The sequence below is a fragment of the Dama dama genome, chromosome 6 (genome assembly GCF_033118175.1).
Source record: "Dama dama isolate Ldn47 chromosome 6, ASM3311817v1, whole genome shotgun sequence".
Classification (NCBI taxonomy): domain Eukaryota; kingdom Metazoa; phylum Chordata; class Mammalia; order Artiodactyla; family Cervidae; genus Dama; species Dama dama.
In genome coordinates, this window is record NC_083686.1 from 16,507,829 (window position 1) to 16,528,715 (window position 20,887).

At 37.3% G+C, this 20,887-nt stretch overlaps 1 protein-coding gene across 5 annotated transcripts in view; it reads right to left on the bottom strand.

The window, feature by feature from the left end:
* ARHGAP24 (Rho GTPase activating protein 24) overlaps positions 1-20,887 on the bottom strand; it is a 621,697-nt gene that overhangs the window by 498,715 nt on the left and 102,095 nt on the right. Inside the window, exon 1 of one of the 5 annotated variants that reach the window (XM_061145607.1) lies at positions 12,782-12,873. The exons of the other annotated variants lie outside the window; for them this stretch is intronic. The gene's annotated coding sequence lies outside the window, so the exon portion shown is untranslated. Of the gene's footprint in view, positions 1-12,781; positions 12,874-20,887 lie in introns of those variants that run through there. 5 annotated transcript variants of the gene reach the window in all.

Consider the following 20,887-nt stretch of genomic DNA (forward strand, 5'->3'; position numbering starts at 1 on the left):
ATTGAACCATATACTCTCTATTAAAAGAAAATTACATAGACAATCATGATTATAGATATAGATAGAGATAATGTTTCAAAACTTATTTATCCAATCCTCAAGCCACAGTATTTCCATTTTTTAACTACAGTCCTCATTCCTGGAGGATTGTTCAGTTTTTCTCTGTCCTGATAAGAAATTTGGGCTTCCCTCATGGTTCAGACAGTAAAGAATCTGGCTGCAGTGCAAGAGACCCAGGCTAAATCTCTGGGTTGGGAAGACCCCCTGGATAAGGGAATACATATCCACTCCAGTATTCTTGCCTGGAGAATTCCATGGAGAGAGGAGCCTGGGACTATAGTCAATGGAATCACAAAGAGCTGGACATGACTAACGAATTAATTCCTTAAAATCTCTTCATTTCATCCATCTAGGGTGAACTTTATTTTCCTATGAGGACCCTAAGTGAAACACTATCACTCACAAAAAGACAAAATGAAAGTCAATGAAATGTCTTACTACATAGAGTAAGTTCCCTGCATATGCACCTTAAAGTTGAGAACTTTCAAAGAGGCAAATGTGGATTCACATATTTGATCACGTATGTTAGTTCACGTCTGATGTACATTATGACTCACGTATATCATCTACAAGTGGTTGTGCATTTGTGTACAGTACAAACTGTGCCATTAACACAAAAACCTTACTGATGAAGTCCAGATGGAACAGGAGGCCCAGAGAAAGGACAAAGAGGGACAAGAGGAAGAGAAGTAACTGAAGACCAAAGAGATTCATAATGCAGGAAAGGGCAAGAGATTTTCTTCATCTGAGGAGGCACTGTTAGTTTTGGGGCATGGGACCTGAATGTTGAGCAATACACGAAGGTTGCAGCAGCTGTTTCTAGAATGCTACCCGATGGTAGCATGAAATCTATGAAGGGAAAAAATGAGCTATGACCCAGACATCACTGGACTGTTTCTTCAAGAGGGTAGATAGAACTGAATCTGGCAAGGAACCAGAACCTGTACCATCAACATCAGGCATGAGGAAATTGCAGCTTGCCTTCCATCTCCTATTGCTGCCAGTCCTTCAGTTCTACCACCTCCCGTCTCCTCTCCCCGCTCCTGTCAGTAACTTTCCTGGTCTGTTCACTCGATGCCAGCCCCTGTATGCCAGCTGTTGCTCTGTGCTACTGTACTTTTCAAGGTCCTATACTGTAGGATGAAAATGTTCTCTATTCTCTGTGCTTGTTTTTTATATATTATTTGTGTGAAAATTATTATAAACCTATTACAGTCCAGTACCATATAGCCAACTGTGCTAGTTGGATACCTAGGCTAACTTTGTTGGACTTAACAAACAAATTGAACTTATGAACACACTTTCAGAATAGAACTCGTTCATTGGTAAGGGACTTACTATACTTCTAAACTTTTAAATCTCAATTCATTTCACATTATGAACTTAATATTGATTCATGAAAACCATGACATCCATCATCTCCATTATCATTTTATGTGGCTAGGTTGCTACTATAACTTGATAAACATTTGTGCTTTGTGATATTACTGTATATCCCAAAGAGCTCTGAAAGCCTCAGCACTCTACAGTTAATAGATGATGGTACTGGAGAAGACTCTTGAGAGTCCCTTGGGCTGCAAGGAGATCAAACCAATCAGTCCTAAAGGAAATCAGTCCTGAATATTCATTGGAAGGACTGATACTGAAGCTAAAACTCCAATACTCTGGCCACCTGATGCAAAAAGCAGATTTACTGGAAAAGATCCTGATGCCGGGAAAGATTGAAGGCAAAAGGAGAAGGGGGGCAACAGAGGAGGCGACGGTTAGATAGTATCACCTACTCAGTGGCCATGACTGAGCAAACTCTGGGAGATGGTGAAGGACAGGGAAGCCTGGCATGCTGCAGCCCACGGGGTTGCAAAGAGTCTGACACAACTAAGCCACTGAACAACAACAACAAGGAGAACCAAAGGAACTGGTCACTGATCAGCATGATACAGAAAGTAGATGGATTTTTTTGAAATAAGAAGCTTAAGGACGAAGGTAGTATGTACAAATCGGTTTTACAAGCTTCACTTTTAAGTGGAGGATATAAAAACTCATTTTATAGGATTGTTGTGAGAATAAAAACAAACCACAAATATGAATATTTAATGAAAAAGCAAATATACTCAGCATAATAACTATCTTATATTTAAAGAAAAGAGGGTCGAAATACCTATATGAAGGATTTAATAAAACATAAGTTGCAAGGTCAGTAATAAAATACTATATATTGAGATGTTTCTCTTTTCTTACAGTGATCAGCCCAAAATCAAACTGGTTTAGAGAAGCAGCAAATTAGATAGACCTGGAAAGTCACTTGTGAAGTATGTAGTAATACATTCCTCATCCATCCAACACATTCATCCATGTTAGTCAAAGTCCTAAGCTTGGAGAATGCATATTCTTTGGTATCACTCATGTACTCATTCACTAAACAAGTACTTACTGATGGTTTCCTGTGCTCCAGACAGTGTTCTCAGTATTGCGGACAGAGCAGTGAACAGAACATATCATCAATCACCTGAAACTACCACAACTTTGTTAATCAACTATACGCCAATATAAAATTAAAATTTAAAAAAATGCCAGCAATGTATTTTGCCAACAATAATGTCATCTCCCAGGATTTGGTGTGCATTTCTTTCATTGAAATCTTCATTTTTATCTTCTTCTCTTGGTCCTGTATTTTTTAACCTCTAGATCAGGCCAGCTGCTGAACTCATGGGCCTGAGTCAAAGAGTTGGTACACAAGGTCCTATCAATTAATGCTTAACATATATACCCTAAGAAAGACAGAATTTTATCCAGAAAGGGAAGTGAATCAGCTGGCCTTTGTAATTTGTGTTGCTAGAAAATTATAGAATTTTCTACCACACTGCATGAATGCTATTCTTAAAACCAAACTGTATGAAAGCTACTCTTAAAACCCCATATCATCTTGATTATGGAAAATAATCCTTGTACTTATGCAAATAAAAAATCTAAGGCCCAATATTCACTTACTCATTAATTAGTTCTTTGGACAAAACCTACCAAGTGCCAACTCTCTGTCTCAATCTTTAGCACCAGTTTCCTAGGAATTCTTGAATAACTATTAATATATACACAAAATAGTATCATTCAGGAAGAGAATCCACATTAGCTGAGTGAATTCTGCCTCTATTCTTATACTAGAGAATGTTAAAGAATGTCAGAGGTAATTTTTAATTATAAAGAGTTTACAATCTATTTGGAGAGGTGAGATACTACACATGGAACAATTAATAAAGCCAGTATTAAATATGTCAGTGTTATATTTCTCAATAAAGTGTTATTTGAGCACTTACTGGAAAATCACAATCTAGAAATGCATTCCAAGCACCCTTGTCCAGAAAAATGAGGACAATTAAAATGTACAATATGGAGACATGATGTATTGTGTTCTTGGAGATTTGCAAAGTAACAAGGACTAGTAAAGAAAATATTTTTATGAAAGTTAAGTATCACAGTGAAACAATTCAGGGCAAATACTTCTATAAGAGAAGTTCTCATGATAAAACATACACTGCGAAGATGAACAAACAGCTTATCATGACTCTCATGCATTTGGAAAATGAAGTATACATTTGTTAGAACTTCACTGGCTTCATATTTAATCATTTTCCCCTATTTTTCTACCCATTAGATCCCTGCTTTTTTTTTATTATAATGAAAAGTAACTCAGAAATATTCACCTGTTAAGTAGGTCTGGAGGAGTACATGGCCCTTACTTGTTTGTTTGTTTGTTTGTTTTAATTAAGAAGCAGATCCCTTTTGTAAGGAAATAGAATAGCAATTCTTTCACAATAGATATACATGAGAATGAGGTCCATTTTTCATTTTGTACATTCAAACATTCAAAAAACTTAGTTGAACTTTAGTTCTTGGCATTGCTAATTTAATATGAATAGATTCATGTGTTTGTTAGCCATCTGTATGTCTTCTTTGGAGAAATGTCTGTTTAGTTCTTTGGCCCATTTTTTGATTGGGTCATTTATTTTTCTGGAATTGAGCTACAGGAGTTGCTTGTATATTTTTGAGATTAATCCTTTGTCTGTTTCTTCATTTGCTATTATTTTCTCCCAATCTGAGGGCTGTCTTTTCACCTTACTTATAGTTTCCTTTGTAGTGCAAAAGCTTTTAAGTTTCATTAGGTCCCATTTGTTTAGTTTTGCTTTTATTTCCAATATTCTGGGAGGTGGGTCATAGAGGATCTTGCTTTGATTTATGTCGGAGAGTGTTTTGCCTATGTTCTCCTCTAGGAGTTTTATAGTTTCTGGTCTTACATTTAGATCTTTAATCCATTTTGAGTTTATTTTTGTGTATGGTGTTAGAAAGTGTTCTAGTTTCATTCTTTTACAAGTGGTTGACCAGTTTTCCCAGCACCACTTGTTAAAGAGGTTGTCTTTTTTCCATTGTATATCCTTGCCTCCTTTGTCAAAGATAAGGTGTCCATAGGTTCGTGGATTTATCTCTGGGCTTTCTATTCTGTTCCATTGATCTATATTAAAGATGCTCAACATCACTCATTATTAGAGAAATGCAAATCAAAACCACAATGAGGTACCATTACACGCCAGTCAGGATGGCTGCTATCCAAAAGTCTACAAGCAATAAATGCTGGAGAGGGTGTGGAGAAAAGGGAACCCTCTTACACTGTTGGTGGGAATGCAAACTAGTACAGCCGCTATGGAGAACAGTGTGGAGATTTCTTAAAAAACTGGACATAGAACTGCCATATGACCCAGCAATCCCACTTCTGGGCATACACACTGAGGAAACCAGATCTGAAAGAGACACGTGCACCCCAATGCTCATCGCAGCACTGTTTATAATAGCCAGGACATGGAAGCAACCTAGATGCCCATCAGCATATGAATGGATAAGGAAGCTGTGGTACATATACACCATGGAATATTACTCAGCCATTAAAAAGAATTCATTTGAACCAGTCCCAATGAGATGGATGAAGCTGGAGCCCCTTATACAGAGTGAAGTAAGCCAGAAAGATAAAGAACATTACAGCATACTGACACATGTATATGGAATTTAGAAAGGTGATAACGATAACCCTATATGCAGAACAGAAAAAGAGACACAGAAATACAGAATAGACTTTTGAACTTTGTGGGAGAATGTGAGGGTGGGATATTTCAAAAGAACAGCATGTATACTATCTATGGTGAAACAGATCACCAGCCCAGGTGGGATGCACGAGACAAGTGCTCCGGCCTGGTGCACTGGGAAGACCCAGAGGAATCGGGTGGAGAGGGAGGTGGGAGGGGGGATCGGGATTGGGAATACATGTAAATCTATGGCTGATTCATATCAATGTATGACAAAACCCACTGGAAAAAAAAAATAATAATAATAAAAATAAATAAATAAATAAATAAATAAATTAAAAAAAAAGAAAATAGAAAAAGATAAAAAAAAAAAATAATATGAATAGATTCAAATTAACCAATTCTCAAAAGAAGCAAAAAATGTTGCAAAGAGTTTTTTTTAATAGCACAACATTCATATGGCCAAATACAGAAATAAAGAAATTAGCTTTATAGTCAACCAGATGGCATATCAGGTTTTGCCTGGCATAAACTTCCTAAGCAGGATACCTAAAACATTAATCTAGTAAAATAATTTGGAATAAAATACTGGTAACATATTTGGGAAAACCCCAGAGATAAATTTGCTGCATTGAAGAAGGTTATTTAAAAAAAACTGAAATTATTGAGATGAACCCTGAGCAAATTGATATTCCAGATAGGCGGTTCAGGAAAACTGCATCCTTTTAGTGTTTGTTATCATCATTCAAAAAGCAAAGACATTCACTTCAGCAACAAAGGTCCACACTGTTAAAGCTATGGTTTTTCCAGTAATCATGTACGGATGGGAGAGGTGGACCATAAAGAAGCTGAGCACCACAGAGGTGAAGCTTATTGTTCAGGTTGTGGCACTGGAGAAGACCCTCAGGAGTCCCCTGAACTGTAAGGAGATCCAACTAGTCAGTCCTAAAGGAAATCAACCCAGAATATCCACTGGGAGGACTGACACTGAAGCTGAAGCTCCAATACTTTGGCAACCTGATGAGAAGAGCCGACTCCCTGGAAAAGACCCAGATTCTCATAAAGACTGAAGGCAAAAGGAAAAGGGGGTTGCAGAGGATGAGATGGTTAGATAGCATCAATGACTCAATGAACATGAATTTGAGTAAACTCCAGGAGACAGTAAAGGACAGGGAAGCCTGGTGTACTGCAGTCCATGGGGTTGCAAAAACTTGGACATGACTTAGTGACTAAACAAGAACAATGAAAATCATCATTTAGAATGGTTATTCTCTGTTGGTCCCTACCCCAACCCCTCTGAAGACACTCTGCAACATTGGGAGGTATGTTTGATTGTTAAAATTAGAGGAAAGTGGTTCCCCTGGATCTAGAGGGGTAAAGGTCAGGATGCTGGTAAACATTTCATAATATACAGGAAAACTCCCACAACAAAAAATTGTCTGACCAAGAATGTCAATAATTCTGAGGCTGAGAAACCTTGATAAGTATGTGTGCTCAGTTGTGTCCGACTCTTTGCGACCCCATGGACGGTAGCCCACCAGGCTTGTCTCTCCGTGAAATTCTCCAGACAAGACAATTGGAGAGAGTACCATTTCCTACTCAAGGGCATCTTCCCGACCCATGGATCAAACCCACCACATCTCTTGAGTCTCCTGCATGAGCAGGTGTCTTCTTTACCACTAGCTCCACCTAGGAAGCCATGAGAAACCTTGATATAAAATATTTAACTGGTGATGAAAAGCCAAAAAATGAGTGATCCAAAAGGTTTCAGATCAACTGAACTTGAGTAAGTCCTCTAACAGTCTCTACTAATATTTTGTTCTCAAGCAGCAATAATCTTACACTTAAAATCAGAAGACTAGACCGCATCAAGCATGTCTTTTCATAGTCCAAAATTAAATTAAAATTGATGATAAATAAAATTCAATTATAAGCAGATGCTCTATTTAATCAAACACAGGAATTGCATGCCATAAAATTACGCATCACAATGTACTTGCCAAAATTTGATTTATGACTATAATTTGATATATGACTGGTTCATCTAGAACACTGTAGTTCATGGTCTTTCCTTGGAAATAAATTTGAGTTCCAATAGGACACTTAATGACAACAACAAAATCCTTTTATAGTTTTGTGCACATAACTTTTAAAAGATGTGTGCCCCGGATATACTACAATGACTATTATATGTACAAAGGGATTTGCTGTCATTGACAATAACCACCTGAAGAGTGGTCAAGGTGTTATTATGTATTTGACTCAGAAGACCAAGACTTGTCTTTACCTTTAATGGTATTAAATAGACAAGAATCAATTGAATATTACGATAGCTGAAATCAACTGAAAAGAACAGCTCTTTATTACTGTCTATGCAGAGCAAATGACATAGACATAGACACAATTCATCTCTAATTACAACAATTTAGGACTCATGAATATGCAAAAGACATACAAGCAACATTTATCTGTTTGAATTTTGTTTAACAAACACATAGCACTAACAAGGCACTCTTATAAGAGCTTTGGAAATGTTAATTTATTTAATCCTCATGAAAATCCTATGAATTAGATGTTATTATAATCCTGATATTTACAGATGAGGTATGGATACAGAGAGGTTAATCTCAAGCCCATGTCATTAGTACCTAATTACACTTTACCTGTATTATTGTTACGATTGTCAGCTGATCTTCTACCCCTAAATATTTCTCCTTCCAATCCCTATTCTAAACTGATGCCAGAGCCATTTTTCTGTAGCATACTTAACTGATTAATTTTGCTGCTTAAAAGTCTCCAGGGATGCCTGATTTCTTACTGGATTATTATGATTATAAATAAGAAAGTATTTTTAGCACAGACAGCTAATATTTTTTCTCTTGTCTTCTATGTATAAAGTCCTGCATTTAATCACTTTACATGTAACATCTTGTTTAAACCCAGCTGTCATGATATGGAACACAGGGTATGCCACAATCTGACCCAAATTTACACCCCTTTTCACACTTCTATGCCTTTGTAAGGATTGGTCCCTTCTTTTAGTGACTTTCTATCTCTTTTCTCTCTGGGGAGTTTTATTCTTCAGTTCTTCCAGAGCTAGGTCTTCTGTTCTTTGTGTTCATAATACATCTCACACAGACACTGCCATCGTAACACTAACTGTGTCACACTGTAATGTATTGTTCATACACCTGTGTCCTTTATCTCTGTTTGAGAAATTTGTTCCAGATTCATTTACATTTCTGCCACACAAACCGTACTAAACAAATCTATTGAATATGTCTCAGGAAATCACAAAAATAAACTGGGGGTTTGTTATCAATATTGAACAGCAGAAAAAATCCATATCCACTGTTCTGATCAAATCAAAAGATTTGGCGCACAAGGTAAAATTTTAGGAGTCATTCAAAAGAAGAAAAAAAAAGTATTTGGCAGGTTTTTGAGAGAGTATTTTTGTTTTCAGAGTCATGCTTGGGAAGCAGCATAAGAATGAGCTAAAAAGCATTAAGTTCCTCTGCTTTGAACAAGAAGAAAACTAAATTATGAAAGAAGAGATGAGTGGAACAGTTCAACACACTCAGGTAAAATTTTCCACATGCAAAATAAGGATCCCTGAGTGGATGAGTTTGGCACTGGGGGATATTCAGAAGAAGAGCGGCTTCTTCAAGCTAGAAATGGCCTTGTCATATATAAACTTCTGTTACATTTTTATGGAAACATCATGGCTCAACACTTTTAATTTTAGAGACATGGATGGACCTGTAGTCCACAGTACAGAGGGAAGTAAGCTGGAAAGAGAAAAAGGAAACATTGTACATTAATGCATATGTATGGAGTCTGGTTTAAATGATCTTATTTGCAAAACTGAAATAGAGACACAGACATAACAGGACTAATTATGGACACCAAGGGGGAAGGGAGGCTGGGACGGATTGGGAGACGGGGATTGACACATATACACTGCTCCGCTCAGCTGCTCCCATGTGTCCGATTCCTCGGGACCCCACGGACTGTGGCCCACCAGCCTCCTCTGTCCTTGGGATTCTCCAGGCAAGGATACTGGGATGGGCTGCCATTTCCTACTTCACATAGATACACTACCATGTATAAGACAGATAACTAAGGAGAACCTACTATATCGCACAGGGAACCCTATCAGTGCTCTGTGGTGACTTAAATGGGAAAGAAATCCAAAACAGAGGGGATCTATGTACATGTATACCTGATTCACTTTGCAATACAGCAGGAACACACACAACACCGCAAAGAAACTACACTCCAATAAAAAGTAATAAATAGTTTTGCTGTTAAAAAAAATTTATTTTTTTTTGTTGGCAAAGTAATGTCTCTGCTTTTTATTTATTTTTTAAATTTTTTCCATTTATTTTTATTAGCTGGAGGCTAATTACTTTACAAGAGACACAGATGTACAGAACACTTTTGGACTCTGTGGAAAAAATACTTTTAATTTTGCTTTTTTTATTAATAATATGTAGCTCTCACCTTCCCAACTAGGAAATATGTCCTGCTTATCATAATACTCTGTACCCTAGTGCAACATTTGACACATAATGAATGTCCCAAATGGGTCTGCTAATTGAATAGAAATCACAAGTGAGGCTTAGGAGGAGGTAGGAGGAGGAAAATATGCTGGAGCTAGACCGAATGTAAGAAATGCAAAATTACTTTGAATTCTAAATTATAATGAATTATTAACAAGTGACAGCCTCAGAAAAGTCAGCAATGTCCCCTGAAACTCTTCCCACTTCAGCTTTCCGTACCGTCATGTAACTTACCATTTCCATCACATCTTTCTCTAGCACTCTGAGCTCTAACACTCCATCGATCTATCCCGCATCTCCTGAGAGAAGAAAATGTGCTGACCCACAGCAGGAGAAGCACTGAGTGAATTTTAAAGAAGACTGAAGAACAAAATCACTGTCTGAACTCCTCAGAAATAAGTTACAAAGTAAATGTACAAATGATGTGTAATAATCCTACAAGTTAAATATTAGCACAACATAATAGAATTGTTCCATAAGAGTGTGTCTAAATAAATGAGCTGAGAGCTATTTATCTTTAAAGACGATGGAAGGATACATTTCCTCATGTATATGTTCTAACTAAGGGACTCATAAATTTATTACTGACAGTTATTTAACAGTAATTAAAGTGGCATTTGCACTCAAAATTTCAGTAGCTATCTAAAGCAACCTCCAATAGAATTCTAAGGAAGAGAGCAGATAAAAGTGAGTTTGTTAAACAGTTACAATCAGGAAAAAGTGATCCTATGACCTGTCCTTCTCTCTTCAACAGGTAGAACTTCTGGTCTTCGTTAGCGGCTTCAAAGTAGCGCCAATAGCATTGGTGTATGCTGAGCGCTACGTGGCTTCAGTCATGTCCGACTCCTTGCGATTCCTATGGACTGTAGTCCTCCAGGCTCCTCTGTCCATGGGATTCTCCACGTAAGAATACTGGAGTGGGTTGCCATGCCCTCCTCCAGAGGATCTTCCTGACCCAGGGATCAAACCCTTGTCTCTGGTGTCTTCTGCCTTGGCAGGTGGGTTCTTTGCCACTAGTGCCACCTGAGAAGCCCCATATCATTGGTATCTAACACTTAAAATCATCAAGGTTTTCCCTCCCATAATCTGGTTTCAAGAAAGCTATATTGAGGTGTGAAAAAAAAAAAATCTTTAAAACATAGTTCATTCTCCGTTCAGTCCAAGTTAGTGTTCATCAATACAAGTTCATCAAAACAAACTCTGAAGTCATTAGGTCCATAATCTCTGTTTCAAAGGAAGGAAACAGAACCAAGTGTTTAAAAGCCTATTGTGCAGTGTGTGTGTGCTCCGTCATGTCCGAGTCTCTGTGGTCCCATGGACTGGAGCCCGCCAGTTTCCTCTGTCCAGGGAATTTTCCCGGCAAGAATACTGGAGCGGGTTGTCATATCCTCCTCCAGGGGATCTTCCCCACCCAAGGATTGAACCCACATCTTTTGCATCTCCTGCATTGGCAGGTGGATTCTTTACCACTAGCGCCACCTGGGAGGTCCTTAAAAGCCTACACCTCTGAGAAAAGGCACTCCTGGAAGGGTATAAACATTCCTGCAAAAAACCTGATTCTATTTTTCTACCATAAAGGAAGAGTAAAATAAAATGGTGTCTCTCTAAAAAGAAACAGGAACCCAGAGAATATCCATCAGAGCCCTCTAGGAATCCCAGGTTGTGTCTCCCTTGTGTAGATGAGGCCCATAGCCAATGCACTAATAGTAAAATATCTACTGGGGTGCTTCTTTCCAAGAACGGTTACAAGTCTGCCCTGAAGCAGCAGCAGTGTATCACCTATTCCCCTGAAAAGCAATCTCTAAAAGACTGACTTCAGAGATTAAATTTAATGAGCTAAAAACATACAAAGTACCTAGGACAGAACAGGACACAGTCGGAGCTTAATAATTAGTATGGCTTATTTATAGAATGAGGAGGGCATGGCAACATACTCTAGTATTCTTGTCTGGAGAATCCCACGGACAGAGAAGCCTGGTGGGCCACAGTCCAGAGGGTTGCAGAGAGTCAGACACAACTGAAGCGACTTAGCACACATTTATGGATAATCCTTGGCTCAAAAAGCTTCAGTATGCTCTGAAGACTTAGCCATGGTTTTTATCTAAAAAATTAATGGCTTTTCATGCTGACCAGTTTTTTTTTTTTTAAGAAAATTTATCAGAATTGTGGAAGCTGATTTTTTAATGGAAAAGTTAAAACATTTCCTGATTTTTCTGAGATGCATCTTAGTGCAGAGAATAAAGCTTGAATCAAATAGAGTAAGATCTAAAAGGTAAGCTAGAAGGGTGAAAAGGACATAAATGTGTACCATGAGCCCAAAGCATTAGCTATAATTTTTAATGCTAATAATACATGGGCATGTGAAACTACTAACAAAGATACAACTATAGGAAAGAGTCCAATTAGATCTTGAATATTTTACAAACACTACTACAGTTTGGTATCAAAAATGTAGTAACTTGGATATTAATAAAATATTGGATACAGTATAGATGTAAATGAAAACAAATCAAACTATATTAGGCTAGAGCTAAAAGGTTCAGATCTCATATAGATGGCCTCCTTCACAACACAGGAATGTAAAGACACTGTATTTCATAGGAATCGCAGAGGCAATCAAAATAAATTGACTGAGTTGGACAACCAATAAGCCATCTCCTCCCTTTCCCTTCCCTTCACCCCTGTCACATTTCTAAGATTTTAGTCTGCTAACATGTTTTTGTGTATTTATAAGATATTAAGCCTAAAATACAGAGTCTTAGAACTATCTCACTAAAAGCAGCTCGTTGCACACAGGTGTCTGGTGGACAGAGGGGAGAGGTGCAATCTACCTCAGGTTAAGCTTGGGTACTGTAGCATGAGTTGCACCCTTCCTTCCAAAGGATGAAGAGACCTTTTCTGCTTCATATGAAGGTGCCATGTGAACTTGCGGTGCCCTTGTACATTGCTACAAATTCATTAACGAGGACTCTGCCATGGTGATTCCAGTACAGTCTTTGGACTAAGCCACACTTGGGTTGAATTCCCAGGGCCATCCATCCCTTACTAAAAGTAAGGACTTATCCTTAAGCTGTCTCACCTGTCTCTTACCTGTAAAGTGGGAATAATATCAACCACCATGCTGGGCTGTTGTGTGAGTTGCAGATCCTGAATGGCCATGGAACAGCATTTTTTGTTCTTATGTTCAATATGCGATAGATACTGCTCTGATCAGCTCTACAGATCTGCAATAGAAACTAACTAAATTACACTCCTATTCATTAAATGGCTACAATAATATACAGTGTGTTAACATCTTAACCACTAAATGGTTATATCTCACAGAATAATCTTACATATCAAAGAACAGTTATGCCCAAAATATGGATACTAAATATCAAATGCTTAAGATCACCCAAGAAAGTGGTAAAAATGTAGTTTTTAACCAAAGATTCTAATCTAGAATGAGGGAGGGAGGGAAGTATCAGGATTTTGCATCAAAATTCTCCAAGGTAATTCTGTAATAGACAAAGCATATTTTGCCAACCTGTACTACATATAGAGAGTATTGTATCTGTAAATGAACCTGTGAGTAATAACTGATAAATTATCCAATCTACAAAAGACTAGCTAGATATACAAATATAAACCAAGAATTGGGTTGTTCATCCCCACCTCTATACACAAAAGACCAATCTATATAATAATTAATCCCACCACAGTACAGTCATGTCACGAATAGGTTTTAGGGTCCACAATATGCATTTATTAGTATGCTTGTTTCCTATAAAATTATAATTCTTAAGTAGGAAAGTCAAAAGAATCAAATTCTTTAAATACTTCATCTCATTTTTTTTTAAAACAAGAAACTTTCTTCCACAGAGGAGGAAAATAACCATTCTTCCTTCCAACTCATCTATAAGGCATTTATTCATTTATAAGCTAAGTGACCACAGTTGCTAGCTATATTTACATATTCTGAGTGATAATTCCACTTAGAAATTTGACACACTCCTTTAAGCATGCTAAAAATCCCTAAAATAACATTTTCAACTTTATGCCTTCAGATTGTTCCAAATTATACAATTACCTTTGGCTGACTAAATGCAAAATTTTCATAATTATGACATTTTCCCACCATTTAACCTTAAGGTAAGAAGAAAAGTGTTTCTGAGTTGTTTTGTATTTTGTCTTTATAAAGTAATTTTGGAATTCTAAAAGATACAGACAATCTTTTAGACTACATAGGAAATAACAATTCAATTTTGGCTTGGTTTGAAAATGTCACTACTTCAAAGACAACTCGTGCCAAGAGCATCTATCCACAGTTCACAGAGAAATTCTAAGTATGAATAGTACTCTGACAGTGGTCAAATTAATGGGTATTTTGAGATATCCTGCTTTATTCCCAATCTTTAGTGTGTTACTATATTGCATTGCAAGGAGAGAAACATTACATGTATAAGCTCAGTAAATCCCACAAAGAGTATTTATCGAGAACCCAAGCAGCTACGTAATCAGCGCAAAGCATGGATCTCATAAGGCATATGATCTGGAACCTTCATGCAATAGCTACAGAGCAATTGGTGACTCAACTAGTAGTCTTGGCTATAACTGCTTTATGAATTAAGATAAAAACAAGAATGAATGAAGTTTAGTATCATGAGGAAACATCTCATTCATGTTAATGAGGCTGTCAATGGCACAAATAACAAGCATTTATATTTGTTTAAGAAGCACTACTACCCTAATCAGACTTTAATTAAGTCACGTCTAAAATTGGTTTGAGTTCTCTGAGACCATAGCAACAGACGGCAATAAGGAGGTGCTCTGGGGCATATATATTCCCAAGCTATAATTGTTAGTTACTTTTTAAAATGGGGTATCTAGAAGTCACACACAGTACTTTATTCTAGCTCTCCTGAAAAGAAAATGTGACTTAATACATTATTTTCATCTTAGAGTTAACAGCAAAATTAGATGACACATGGGAAAATGTTACACATACAATAAGCATCCTTAAATAGTAGAGGCTTTCCTTACTGTCTGAGAAAAGAGCATGGTCTCCATCTATGTATGGGCCTTTGTTCTTGGTACTGAATAGCTAACATTATCTGAATACACCGGATACCATTCCACCACGTGAAAGACTGGCAGAGCCACCTGGATGGGTGTCAGCCGCCAAAGGGCCAAATGACCAGTCCATCTGGCATGTGGTCATGTGACCAGCATTCTATTTACATACACACATCAGACAAGGATATAAAAGCAAGCCAATTATGTGAAAAAGCAGGAGAAAAGGCAAGTCAAGACAGGGTAAGAGACTTGAGTTCCACATACCTCTTAGGCTGACCTCAAAGGAAAAATAAACTCATGTGACTGTACAATTCCCTTACTCTGTCTCCTGTGGAATATTAAAGCAGGATACCAGGGCAGAATACTATATTATACGACAATATGCAGGAGTTTGGGAGCCAGGGATCTGAGTTCAAATCCTGGTTGTAAGACCTTGGGTGTATTACCTTACTATTGGAGCAGGAGTCTCTACATCTACAAAGTTGGGATAGGACCATCTACTCAGTTAAGTTTTTGTGCTGTTTACAAATAATCCTCACAAAATACTTAGAAAGGTACTTGAGTAAATGAAAATGTGAATAAATGGCGAGGAAGGAGTGAAGGGAGAGACAGGGAGCCGTGTAACTAGGAATAACAACACATCGCCTGTATCGATCATCAACATGGACTTCAGTCCTGCTACTGCTAATACTGTTTCTACTACTGCTAACGCCACACCAACGCTTCTAATTACACAATATTATAGAGAGTAGGTTGTGAAATAAAACAACTTACAGCAAGCTGGGTATGTGACATTTTGGAGTTTTATTAGCTGAGTTTATTACTTGAATCAAAAAACAAACAAAAAAAGAAAAAAGATTCAGGATGTCAGTAAAAGGCTAAAGCTATCAAATTATTAAGCCCTCATTCTCGAAATCATTGAAATGTCTGATGTTTGTTTTACAGAGTCTGATATCTCAGACAGTAAAGACCCTGCCTGCAGTATAGGAGACCTGGGTTCAATCCCTGGCTTGTGGAGATCCCCTGGAGAAGGGAATGGCTACCTACTCCAGTATTCTTGCCTGGAGAATCCCTTGGACAGAGGAGTCTAGCAGGCTATGGTCCATGGGGTTTCAAAGAGTTGGACATGACTGAATGACTGACACTTGTAGAATCTTCTGAGAAGTTTAAAGAAAACATGAAACAATATTTACCTTAAGGTATTATAATCTTTTTCCCACTCCTCCAACATACTCTTACTTGAGTAACTGTCATCTACCCAAGTATTTTCTAAGTACACCATACCTTCTTGCCAATGTCATTGGTCAAATGACTAATCTTGTCTAATATTCCTTTTTCTCCAAATTTGCCCATTCAAGTCCAATCAATGATAACCATGCCTACATCCTCAAGATTTCCTGCACCAAGCACTTTACATGTTCAACTGATTACCCTCTGAATCAATACTGGTAAAACAGCATTGCATGGATAAAGGTGACTTGGAAGAGGGGAGGGGTAAATTGGGAGATTAGGATTAACACATACAAACTACCATATATAAAATAGATAACTAGTAAGGACCTACTGTATAGCACAGGAAACTCTACTCAATAATCCGTAATGTCCTATATGGAAAAAGAAACAGAAAAAGAGTGGATATATGTACACATGTAACTGATTCACTTTGCTTTACAGCAGAAATTAATATAACATTGTAAATCAACTATACTCTAACAAAAATTTATAAGATAAAAGTGACCTGACTTAAATCCATGGCTGATTCATATCAATGTATGACAAAACCCACTGGAAAAAAAAAAAATAATAAAAAAATAAATAAATAAATAAATTAAAAAAAAAAAAAAAAGTGACCTGAAAGTTAAAGTGTTAGTCGCTCTGCTGCTGCTGCTGCTAAGTCACTTCAGTCGTGTCCGACTCTGTGCGACCCCGTAGACGGCAGCCCACCAGGTTCCGCCGTCCCTGGGATTCTCCAGGCAAGAACACTGGAGTGGGTTGCCATTTCCTTCTCCAATGCATGAAAGTGAAAAGTGAAAGTGAAGTCGCTAAGAATCAGGAACGACTCTTAGCGACCCCATGGACTGCAGCCTACCAGGCTCCTCTGTCCAGGGGATTTTCCAGGCAAGAGTACTGGAGTGGGGTGCCATTGCCTTCTCCAGTTAGTCGCTCAGTCATGTCCAATTTTTTGCCACCCCATGGACTGTAGTTTGCCAGGCTCCTCTGTCCATGGAATTTTCTAGGAAAGAATACTGGAGTGGGTATCCATTCCCTTCTCCAGGGGATCCTTCTGATCCAAGAATCAAACCCGGGTCTCCTGCATTTCAGGCAGATTCTTAGTTCAAAACCTTGTATATAAGAGAAAAGACAAGAGGTATTTTAGTGTAAATTAAAAGATGGGATGTGGAATATGTTTGCCTATATTTGCAAAAAGTTATGACTGATTGAGAATCCATTGTGGTTTTGGTTCTACATTAAGCATTATTGCACGCTTGTGACAGAACTGGCATTCTCAGAGGGAACATTCTTTATGCTCATCGTCTTTGTTAAGGATCTCCTATATTAAAGGAAATCAAAAGAGACAGATAAGGTAGCTCAGTTTTGACATTTGCTGTGTTCCCTGAGAAAATGGTATTGTAATCTAAGGAATTCATCAATGTCTCTACTGATTTATTCCCATCTCTCCTCCTTCACCTGGGTACTCAGATTTATGGATCATTTGAAAAGTCCTTGACAATCTTTTCACCCTTTGTATCACAAAACTGCATAAATCTTATCTGTTTTCCTACATTCAATGTAGGTATTAAACCCCCTTCTCACACACTATTTGTCTTGTTTGGCTGGTTTAATGCTGAGAAAGAAGGCCAAAGATTTTTAGAAGCAATAATTCATTGAGTATAAAGGAGTAGTGTGCCAACGGCTTCATCTTACTAGGTAAGCATGTTTCTAAAGAAGACAACAGTTGATGGATAGAAAAAGTGTAAAAGTGACTTTAAAAAAAATCACCTCCACAAAAACATTTTTGCAAGATGGAACATAGAAAATGATGTAGGAGAGCATTTGACAGTAAACCACAGACAGGGAGGGCTTTGAAGACAGACAAAAAGCATTCTTTCGTTTCTTCATTTCTCTCTTATAATCAACAAGACTAAGAGACTGCCAGCCCCAATAAAGAATTCAGTGGAGGGAAGGATGAAAGACTATCTAACACATGACTATAAAGTGCCTTGATCCTAGAGTCAGCTTATGAGAGTGGTATTCCTTCAAAGACAAGGATATTCAGAGCCTAGAATAATCTAATTGCTGCCTTGGAAAGGCTTCCAGGCTGACTCGGTTGCTCTGAGAAAGGCAACTAAAATGATGAACTTTAAAATTTTCTTGAGAAAACAAAAAAATTTTATTAAGATCTTTTGTCATGTGTATGTCCTGTTTCTCCAACAAAGTAGTAAACCATGTCCCTCACTCCCAACTTTTCATTAACAATAATTGATAATTAAAATAATTTTCTGATTTACTTGGGAAACAGTGAATCAAGTCTAGGCTCAACACAGTCCCAGACACCGTGAGAAAGTAATTAGCCATGTGGGGAGAACCAGACAGTACTGGGTTCAAAATCAACCTTGGAAAAGAGCATAACCTCTCCAAGCCTTCATTTCCTCCTTGGGAAAGTGAGGGTGGGTTTAAAAATAAGTATATAGAAAAATGGCACTCAGCTGGCATTCAATGCCTATTAATATGTGGCATAAAGGGGATTGAGGAATAAACCAAGATCATTATTTTCCATGTGTTTAGAATCTAGGAAGCCATATAAAACAGGTGACAAATTTTTATAAAATGTCATCTAATTGGTACCCCTGGGAACAAGTCATTCTTCATAGCCAATTTTCCTGGTTGGCTATGAATTTTATGCCTAAAGACCTTTTTAAAAAATTATTTAAATCAGAAATATTTCTAAAAATATTTATTTCTTTGCTTTTTCTCCATGATATCCTATAAATCATTTGATATTTTCATAACTGTACATCACTTTTATGAACATCAGTTAAGGGCACTTTAAGGTCTCTTTGTTCTACCTTCAATGGACTTAGACTGTTATTATGTTAAGGATTTCTCTGTAATATTTTTAGAAAGCCTTTTGTCCTTTCATCAAATGTCACTTTTTAAAGCTGTCAAAATTCTCACCTTTAATATTGCTTCTGCCTTCTAATTTACTATACCAGGGAAGAATGTCACTGAGGAAGTAAGACTATTCCTTTATTTTGGATAAATTTAATGTATTCATTTAAAATTATAAAGACATACCAGCCCTGTGAGTGAGAAATAATTTTAGAAATGACTAATTAAATAATAATGGAGAAGGAAATGGTAACCCACTCCAGTGTGCTTGCCTGGAAATCCCATGGACAGAGGAGCCCGGTGAGCCACTGTCCATGCGGTTACAAAGAGTTGGACACGACTGAGCGACTAAACAACAACAAAATGAAATAATACAAGCAGAGAGTCACAGCTTTTCAACCTAAAGTTTAAAATATCAGCCTGATAAAACACAAATAACATTAAAATTTTAAGAAACTGGAAGAGCATTGCAGTATGATTGATGAAAAGTAATACCTTTACATGCAAATTCATGTAAATCAATAAGAGAACACTGAAATAAAACCAAGATGGAAAGTAAGTCACAAAAGAGAAATGATAACTAGTGAATGAACATATAGGAAAATGTTTAACCTTTTTAACAATCTCAGTTTAGTTTAGTTCAGTCGCTCAGTCATGTCCAACTCATTGTGACCCCATGGACTGCAGCATGCCAGGCTTTCCTGTCCATCACCAACTTCTAGAGCTTGCTCAAACTCATGTCCATCAAGTGGGTGATGCCATCCAACCATCTCATCCTCTGTCGTCCCCTTCTCCTCCTGCCTTCAATCTTTTCCAGTATTAGGGTCTTTTCTAAGGAGTCAGTTCTTCGCATTTGGTGGCCGAAGTATTGGAATTTCAGCTTTAGCATCAATCCTTTCAATGAATATTCAGGTCTGATTTCCTTTAGGATTTTAACAATCTAAGAAATGCAAATTAGCCTTTTATCTACAAAGTAATGACTTAAAAATTTAAAATTCTAAATATTGTGACAACTGTCTAATGGTTATTCTATTTTTAGAAAGCAATTTTGCAACCTGCACAAGGAAAACCGTAATGGCCACAACTGTATGACATATGAAAAAGCTGTATAGGCAAGAGACTACACATTGGAAAAGACCTTGATGCTGGGAAGGATTGAGGTCAGAAGAGGATGAAAGAGGATGAGACGGTTGGATGGCATCACTAACTCAATGGATGTGAGTTTGAGCAAACTCTGGGAGGTGGTGATGGACAGAGAGGCCTGGAGTGGCGCAGTCCACAGGGTCACAAAGAGTTGGAAATTACTGAGAGACTGAACAACAGCAATATAGGCAAAGATAACATGATAATGATACATTTGCTGTTAACGCTGAAGGAAAAATCCCGGTTGTCCAAAAATAAGGAATAGGAGAAAGAAATCTGTTTTAGTAAGTCAAATATAGTGATGTGGTGATGAATGACCTACACCTGTTAAAAATACAGGCTGAAATATACTGTGAAGCTTCTAGGTTTAAAAGGGTGAAGGATTGGCTCATGCATAGACACAATACTAATGGAGCAGAACAGAAATTTCAGAAACAGACCCAAGTACCATGGAAATGTGTTACATGATAAAAGTGTCATCTCAAATTACTGGAGAAAAGAATGGATTTTTTTAAAAACTAGGGTTTGGGGAACTGGATAACTATTACAAAAAAAAAAACCAGAAAAGTAGATTTTACCTCACACCGTATACCAAGGTAATCTCCAAGAGCAATAGATATATAAATGTCAAAATATAACAAAACTAAAAAAAAAAGAATGACAAAAAAATCAAAACCATACAAGTACTAGAAGAAGACATAGGTATAGAGAAAGTTTAGTTATTAAAGTCCAGATCAAATCAAAGTTTGACAAATTAAATAATATAAAATTAAGGGAAGAAATCCTCTGAATGATATTTAAAAGAAGCAAAGTCAAGAGACTAACGACAGAGAAAATATTTACAATGTGTATCACAAAGACTAAATCCATGAAGGCTCTTGGAAATTA